The sequence below is a fragment of the Suricata suricatta genome, chromosome 3 (assembly GCF_006229205.1).
Source record: "Suricata suricatta isolate VVHF042 chromosome 3, meerkat_22Aug2017_6uvM2_HiC, whole genome shotgun sequence".
Taxonomy (NCBI): domain Eukaryota; kingdom Metazoa; phylum Chordata; class Mammalia; order Carnivora; family Herpestidae; genus Suricata; species Suricata suricatta.
In genome coordinates, this window is record NC_043702.1 from 65,419,685 (window position 1) to 65,429,345 (window position 9,661).

A 9,661-nucleotide genomic window follows, 5' to 3' on the forward strand; every position below is an offset into this window, starting at 1 on the left:
CAATAGAACTTATGTGTATTTCTGAGCCATCCAAATTCCAACAGCACTTCCTGTGTTTTTTGTGGATGCTTCACTCATTGCTGATGTGCCCACTATTTGTGTGAGATCATGCCTTGGAATGCATCTCACTCCTTTCTTTATACCCTTAGAACAGTGCCCATAACTTCCACATAGGACTTGTTTGATAAAAGAATAAAGGAACAAATGATTGGTCATTGAACTGTATGAAATTACCAAGTAATTTTATTCATTCCAGAAATGACCTGGCCATATGGTCTTGAATTCTCTGTGTTAATAACACCAAAAACTCTTAAGAAAATTTCAGAAACACAAGAGTAGTGAGGAGCAATATTTTTGAGCAGGGGGTCATTTTAGGAAATCACATAAAGTGTTTGCAACCGTATTTTGTGTATCAGAAAGAGTTTTGCTATCCTAATTCTTCAACATTCATTTATAATTTATTGATCATTTGCCTGAACAAATGTTTCTTTTCTTTTCTTTTTGAGCTAAAATGTTAGGATCTATATAGCTTCCAGCTATAGCAGTATCTGATTTTAACAGATATCTGCAGTTAAACAGATTTTACTATTTGATAAAATCACTTTTAAATTAATATCTTTGGTCTTTTTTGGCTTATAAAGTATCTCATTATTTAAAAGAGATTCTTTAAAGAAGATATTTTCAATTGAAATGAAACAAATAATATTTGCTATAGGAAGTATACCTCATTTCACTTCCTTCGAAATTACGCAATTTTCACTATTCATTTTCTTGGCAACAGTCTTAGCAAGGGTTTAAACAGAGTAGTGAACTATAACTTCATAGATAATTATTTTTGAAATTTCTTTTTAAAAATTAATTAGTATAAAAAGGTCCGGAAATTGAAGAGGTGTGTCCTTACAGTGGATCAGAAAGCAGAAAGAATATAGCAATAAAGCAAGCCATGGGAAACTAAAAAATACTTATAATAATAAGTAGTTATTTATATTATATTAATTGTATAAATTATATGATTTATTAGCAATAAAGCAAGCTATGGGAAACTAAAAAATATCTAATCTTAAGGAATATTTACTAGCATTGTGATTGACACCAAATTTTATTTATTGAAGATTTAACATATGCTAGGCACTCTCATAAATGTTTCACATGAACTGACTCAGTCTTCACATAACTTAGAAGATGCATATTATTATTATTATTATTCCCGTTTTACAAATGAGGAAACTGATACTCCAAAAGATCATACAGTAAAGTCAAGGGCTCAGGTTGAATACCCTTCCCCTTGTCTGTAAGGGACTGTGCCATGTGGGGGGATAACAGGTCCAATAGCATTCATTAGGAGTCCTAGCCCACCTTATGAACGCCTGATAATGCCATCGTCTCATGACCCACCGGCTTTCCCCTACTCCAACTATCATGCTGGGTCTGTGGGTGCTTGTTATTGTTTGCAAACTTAATGAGTCAATTATTTTATATCTTTAAGACTTAGGCAACATGATACGAAGTACCTCATTACTACAAAGCCTACTTCTTCAGGCCTAGAAGAAACCAGACTTCATCTGGGGCAAGTCTGTGTCGGCTCTGGAAATTAGAACCAGTATACTGCGAAACTAGGCAGGCCAAAAGTTACTTCCTGAGCCCAGATTATACAACTCAGACCTTAAAGCTCCTTAGCAGATCACTAAGCCTGAAAATTTGCAATGGTCTGGTTTAGAATAGAATTGATCAGGTCTAGAATAGAAATCCTGTGTAGGCCTAAGAGGCAGGGAAGGAGTTAACAGTCTTTCTGAACAAGCCACAGTGATGACTTTTTAGATTCATAACCAATCATACTACACACACGTGAATTCTATAGTTTCTTAGAACCAAATGGTTGCCAGAGCCATTCTGACACCTGAACACCACAATTAAATAATACAGGCTATGAGGGAAATTTTGCATGTGCTCAGCCAAAGAGAGCATTGATCTCACATTAATAACATAAAAGGTCTGGATAACCTACAAAATTTCAACTTTCCATTGGTTCATCAGAGAACTGTGTTCAGAAAACAACCAAGCAAACTGAATTCCAGAGTAACAACTCTTCCAAGGAGACACCCCCGCCCCCCCCCACACACACAAATTTCACCTTTAGAAGGTATGGGAAAGGTGGAGGCCATACAATAGGTCCAGGAAGTTAAAATTTTAATGAATTGTTAAAGGCCAACTTTAAGCTAGAATATAGCTTGAAACAGCTAGGAATCCCAGAAACAAAGAAAATTCACACTGTATCATAAGTCCATGGGCCTCCACTAAGTGTTCACAAGACTTGGGGTGAGAGCAAAGGATGAAGTGAGTATGGCAGAGACGATCAGCAGCTGCTGAGGAACCAGCACAAAGCCCTTCTTCCTTCACTAGACCCACCGCTAGTAGGAAAGAAAAGCCATCCACCATTGAGATGGGGAGCAACAGGCCCTCTCACCTGCAGCTCCTGGGACCCAGGCAAAAACGCACTGCTTCTGGGGAAGAGGTAGAAGGAAACACATGTACCATAAAAGGTAGGAAAAAAACACCAAAACACTTAGTCCCCCGAGGGAGCAATGGGCAGCCATATAGGCCTAGGGTGTTTTACTGATGGCAGGTTCTCAACACCAACAATAGACATAGGCAGGAGCTGTAGGAATTCTAAGCAAGTCCCACTCTCACAATTTGGATGATAGGCCCTGCTTAAGACAGGCTGGAGGTGGAGATCAGACATACAGAAACACATCCTAGCATGACTACCTTGGTCTAGAGTACATTTTAGAAATGAAAGAACTATTTTAAACTCATAGGGAAATTCTAAAGTTCAAGAACTAAACCAGTGTTGTCACATATTGTTTCTAATCTTTCATAAATGCTGAATAATATTCTCCAAGCTAGATAAATACTGAAGAGGGTGTTTCCTGACCACTGGCTGCAAAATTAAGTAATGTTTTCAATACGATGAGTTAGAATTCAAAGGAAATGTGTTTACATACATTATGCAATCTGATCCTCAAAAAATACCTTCACCAGACAGAGTGGTTTAGGAAAAAAAGGAAAAAACATTGGATAGTGACTCAGGAATTTCAGCTTTATTCTGAACTGACTAGAACTGTCTGATGAGTTATTCTCCGTAGCTCTGAGCTTTATTTCTCTAACTGTAAAGTGAAAAGTCTTAAGATCAGTGGATCTCAAACTTTTGTGTAGAGAAGAACTACCTGGAATAATTATAAAATGCAGACCCCAAGGTCCTTCTACCTCAGCCATTGCTTAGTCAATAGTTCCTGGCGTTGCCCAAGCAATCTGAAACAGGTTCTCAAGCATAGAGTTGGAGAAGGATGCTGAACTCAATGATGTCTGATGCCTCTTTGGGTCTAAAGCAGGACACATATTATTGTCGCTATTTTACAGGTGAGTAGAAGACAGCTAGAAATTAAACAACTAGGTTGGGAGTCCCAGAGATAGTAAGTGAAGAAATACAAATAATATCTTCATATTCCTCTTTCAGTGTTTTGCTCTTAAATTATTTTGCACACCATGACAAAGATTGCCTAGCCACATGCTGTTGTGTCTCCCTTTTTCCCTTAAATATGTAGATAAACTGGATTTCCCGGTCGGCCTTATGACTGAATTTCAACCAATAGAATGTAGGCCCAAGTAATGAATTCCAATCCGTAGTTGTCCTTAAAGTCTCCCATGCATAATCCTCCATACTCTTAGACAATTTAAAAATGTCTAGAGACACCTGTTGGGATCCAGAGAGAGAGAGCCACCAGATGGAATGGGCCTGGGCCCCTGAGTGACTGCCTAGTGCACAGTCTTCAGCCCCGGGGCCCCCACCAGACTTGCAGTGGATCGGTCTGTGAACACAAAACAGAGCTGCGTTGTGTTAAGTCACTGAGAAATTAGTTGCTATCAGCAATCATTCCACCAAACACGTAACTCCCCCACATTATGACTCTGCAGACGTAAAGATGACAGCAACATACACCTTTGAGACGTTAACCTATATTTATTTCAGTCTTTAAGGTTTTTTTACATTTGATGGAGAGTGCATATTCCAGTGGGGGAAGGGCAGAAAGAAGAAGACAGAGGATCCAAAGCTGGCTCCATGCCGACAGCAGATTGTTCCATGTGGAGCTTGAATTCACAGAATTGCAAGATCTGAGCTGAAGTCTGAGGCTTAACTGACTGAGCCACCCAGGCGCCCCAACCTATACTTCATTGTTCTGTGTCTTTTGTTCTGTCTTTCTTACCGGGGCACATCCCCTTTTTTTCGCCAGTGTGGATGGCCTGGGGATTGGGGGGTGGCCTTGGGGTGAGGACTGGGGGGAAACAGCCGGACAATAAAAGAAAATAGTTTATGAATCTGCCTTGTCTTATTGACAAAAGCCTAAAGCCAAAAGAAGGGGAGTTTGTGACTGTAGGTAAATGGTTGTAGCCAAAAAGAGGAAGGAAAATGGCTTTCCTGAGATTTGAAAGGAAGGGGTTGCAGGCTGTGCCAGAAGTATTTTTCCCATCCTTATCCTTCACTCTTGGAAGGAACTTCAGTTGACTAGGTGTGGTATGATCCCCTCCCAAAGGAAGGGGAAAAAAAACCCACAGAAAAACCTCAAGGTAACCTGGCTATAGGCATACATGGCAACATCCCTCAAGACCCTGAAACATGAGGCCACTTAATCAGACTGCATGTTTGTGTGTTACCATATATGGAAGATAAAGAAGTAAAAAATGTATAAAAAACTCTGCTACATGGAGTTCAGTTCTTCGGTTACGAACGCAACTGAGCTGTGCCGGAATGAATAAAGTTGCTTCCTGAAAGAAAGGCCTCAATGTCACGACTCTCTTTGTGGAATCCAGATACATAGGAACTGCCGAATCTGCATCTCTACCCCCTAAGGCTTGCTTCCCTGGAATATGGGAAGCCCTACTGATCCACGAAGAGGAGGAATCAACAGAGAAATCAGCCTGCCCCAGGAACCCTTGCGAATCATTTGTTTAGTGGTATGTCTCCCTTTCGCTTCCAAGCATATCACAGAATCACTCCAGTTAGTGGATAAACACTACAGTTCCCTATCTCCTCTTCAGGTGGAATAATTCTTTGTCAGCATTTCCATGTAAGATGAAGCTCCAATCTTCCATGAGTTTAACAGCATGTACTTTACAGTCTTCTTTTTCCTGGATTTTATTTCTCCTTCATACCTACCAGTGTTTTCAGCACTTCCCAATAAACTTCTTGAATTTACATCTTTGTTTCAAGGTCTGATCCTGAAAGAATCCAGACTAAGACAGAAACAAAGAAACCTGTGGATCTGAAGGCAGAGGTCACCTGTATTTACTTCTGGACCAAAGATACAGGTGGTGGTGTTGAAAACCTATCTCTGTGTTTTGAAACCAAGATGTAACATGAAGACAGAGTTTGGGACAAAAAAAAAAAAAACACTGTATTGCTTTGCAGGACTATGGAGGTTGCAGCAGGCTGAGGTGATCCTCTCCATCCCATCTCCACCCAAGGGAGAGGGTGGGTTATAGGGAAATATGGAGTCTAGCTGGTTTCTACAGGAATCGTGTATGCACTGCCAGCTTTGTTCCTCATGTCTTTCAGGTGGTACCCGGTTCCAGAAACAAAAGGCTAAGAACGGAAGGGGAGAGGTTTGTAGAAGAGAGGAAAAATGTTACTTCATTTAAAATTGAGCCTTGGGACAGTGTCACTCATCATCAGGGAAATACAAATCAAAACCACACAGAGATACCACCTCACACTGATCAGTGGCTAAAATGAGCAAATCAAGAGACTATAGATGCTGGTGAGGGTGTGGAGAGACAGGCACCCTCCTACACTGCTGGTGGGAATGTAAACTGGTGTAGCCTCTCTGGAAAACAGTGTGGAGGCTCCTCAAAAAATTAACAATAGAACTCCCCTATGACCCAGCAATAGCCCTGCTGGGGATCTACTCAAGGGATACAGAAGTGCTGATGCATAGGGGCACATGTACCCCAGTGTTCATAGCAACATTTTCAACAATAGCCAAAACATGGAAAGAGCCTAAATGTCCATCAATTGACAAATGGGTCAAGAAGATGTGGTTTATCTATACAATGGAATTCTACATAGTAATGAGAAAGAATGAAATCTGGCCATTCATAGCAACATGGATGGAACTTGAAGGTATCATGCACGCTAAGTGAAATAAGTCAGGCATATAAGGACAGATACCATATGTTTTCACTCATAAGTGTAAGGGGAGAAACTTAACAGAGGACCATGGGGGAGGGGAAGGGGGAAAAATAGTTGTGCAGAGGGAGGGAGGCAAACGATGGGAGACTCTTGAGTGCTGAGAACAGACTGAGGGCTGATGGGGGAGGGGGAGAGGAAGGGGGGGTGACCGGCATGGAGAGGACGCCCTCCATGTGGGGATGAGCACTGGGTGTTATATGGACACCAACTTGCAATAAACTAAAAATTAAAATAAATCAAAGGGATTTTTCAAACAAAAATTAAATTAAATTAAATTGAGCCTTGGGAAAGCCTTAGTGCAGCCATCTTGATTTCTGTTCAACTTAACTTTTAAGTGGTTTCAGGCATGCTGCAAGAACTGAACATTTCCTTGGATTTGGGAGCAGAAGGACTTGCACTTTGTTTTTTGAAAGAAACCACTGGTGATAATGGCAAGACCCTGGGGATGAAATGCTTTCATGGTATGTCTAGGTAAGCAGGGCCATAGACAAATTCACAACAAAGCTGTGGCCAAAGTTTGACATAAAAGTTGTGTGACTCAGTTGGTTATGTGTCCGACTCTTGATTTCAGCTCAGGTCATGATCTCATGGTTTGTGAGCTGGAGGAGGTCTGCATCTGGCTCCATCGTGACGGCACGGATTCTGCTGAAGATTCTCTCTCTCCCTCTTTTTGCCTCTCCCGTGCTCTCTCTCTCAAAATAAATAAACATTAAAAAATATTTTTAAAGCTGCCAAGAGCTGAAAGACCTGAAGAGGTCAGGCTCAGCAACATCCTAGATGCACAAATGAATGAGGCCTCTAGTCCACCTAAAACCTTGACACAGTGTATGATTAAGGATTCTGGCTTAATCTGGAGTGAGATCGGAATGGGAATAACCAGAAAAAACTGATGAAGTCTTCTAAGTTCAGTGGCTGGAGGCTCAAAGATAAAGATGACATTGTATTGGAGATGTTAAAGAAAATTATGTTTCTTGCACACTTAAGTTTGAAAATTAAGATTCACACCTCTTATGATACTGTGGTATGTTGAATTATAATTTACTACCACTCACTCCTTCCTTTTCTATAAAACTTTTAATTCACTTCATGGGCAAAGTCATTAATACTGCCTCTTTGATTTTGGATTTGGCTCTAAGACATATTTTGAGCAATAGAATATGAAGAGATCTGTTAAATGTCATATTGGAGCAAAATATTCAAGGGGAAATTTTAGTTTCCATTTAGGATCTATTTTATCAGCTTTGGTCCCAGAATGAGGAGATATGTAAAGTCCAAGTGAGATTTTCAGCAATATACATGTAATATAAATGAAAACAAATGTTTGATGTCCAAACCACTGTCATGAAGGGTATGCTTATTAGAACAGCAAAGCTGCCCAACACAGTACTATAGGAAACTCAGATCAAGACAACCAAGAACAAGCTGAAATACATGAATCCCTGTGGAACCTCCTAGGGATGGGACCAAATTCTAGCTTGCCGTTCAGCATTGCTGGTGTGCCGCATCCCGAATCTGTCAGTCACGTTCTTTCTCTCTGAAATCCATGAAATAGTTCCACTAACAATGCAATGGAAAAGAGCCATATATAGGGTGGGGAGAAAGGATGCAAGGACTAACACTATTTTAAAACTCTCTATGAGGAAGTTTTGATCTCATTATCATGAAAAGTTGGAAGGCATTCTCTTTTTAAATCATTGTAAAGTTTAAAATGCAAGTTGGGAATTCACATGAATGCCTAGAACTATGAGTCACTGAAAAATCCTGGAAATGCTGTTAAAAGAGTTCCATACCCCTCCTCCCATCTAAGCTTTTCTCAAAGAGTTCTAAGTCTGCAATGTGAGGGTCCAGGGAGGAATGGGGGAGACATTCAAGTTCTTTTATGGTATTTGTGAATCTCCATGAACGTACAAGTATTACCCTAAATATTGAAAGCTTATTTTAGGATCACTCTTTCCATATTCACTTTAACAATCAAAATAGTTTTCAGATAACAGATTAAAAGAAGATGTAGCTTAGTCTGGTAAGAGGAATATATATTCTTTTATGCCATAAGAGCATTATTTATTGTTGGGTTTCAGCATACATTTGCCAAATGACACCATCATGGCCTATAAAAGAAATAATTATTTTTCATTTTCTTCATGTGGATTTTTGGTACTATAGTTTTAAGTGAACCAAGCTTTGCTTCTGGTTAACTGACAGCACATGAAGTGTTTAGCATCAAGTATTTTATTTATCTTTTCTTGAGTTATGGGCAACACACAATTTTAAAACATACAATTTTAACCAATCATCTGTTACTCATCCTGCTCTGGAAAAACTTGGATAAAAAAACATTAATGACTTGATCAAATGTATTTTTAGGCAAATCTTTGGGTTCTTCTTAATGTTTTCATGCTTTTACCTCCAGTTCCACCCATTTGTATTCTCCTGTCTCTATAACACTAAACCATCCATCATCCTCACTAGGGTCAACCCCTCAATATTTCTGTTCCCCCTCGATATATCTCTGGAAAGGCCAGGAAAGAATTCTACAGAGAAACTGTGGCAGAGAGACAGGAAATTACCTGCTTATAGTCTCATAAAAAGTAGAGGAATGAGAATGTAGAACTTCTGTCTTCTGTTCCAGTGCTCCTTACATTCTACCATACTGCCTTAACTTTGCAGCAAAAGAAACACGAGGGAATTTGTTCTCTGTGTGGGAAAACTTCTCAGCTGAAAAAGACTGGACACTATCACTGGTGGAAGTATAAAATCTTCAAAGCTTCTCTTCACAATATGACAGAACAGGATCCGTTTGTGATGGGCAAGGTGTCCAGTGAAGGTAGCCTGTTGGTTGAACCACATCATTTCTTTCATTCTCTTTTAATTGTGAATGTTTCTGACACCGTGAGATGACTTTGAGAAAAATAACTCTGTATGTCCTTTTAAACTCCTGCTTTCATGAGCCTGGAAGTCAAACCAGGGAAGTTCAACTTTAAGGCAAATACACTATCCAGAAGAATGGGTGAGGGAGCAGCCCATGCCCCCTCATCTTCACTCCTGCAAGCTGCATTGTTGACAGAGAACGGGCATGTGGTGACACCTCCCTGTTAGGTCTGTGGACTTGGAATCAGAAGCTGCATCATGATTACACAGAAAAAGTCCCTGACCAACAGCAACGCTGCCACAAATGCCCGTAAATAATGACGGCTACTAGCAGTGTGAGAAACTCTCTGACTAACCTCAGAGCTTCTAGATATTAAGCTCATGGGCACCATTTGCAAACTCAAGTTGCCAACCGAAGAAGTGAGGTGACACAAGCTGACTGTTCAGTAGACACGACAATTAAGTGTTTGTTGTAAATTTACTTTGGTCGGTTTTGTTTTATTTTAGGTGCAGTTTTTCTCTGGAACCCACGTTCATGCCTGTTGTCAG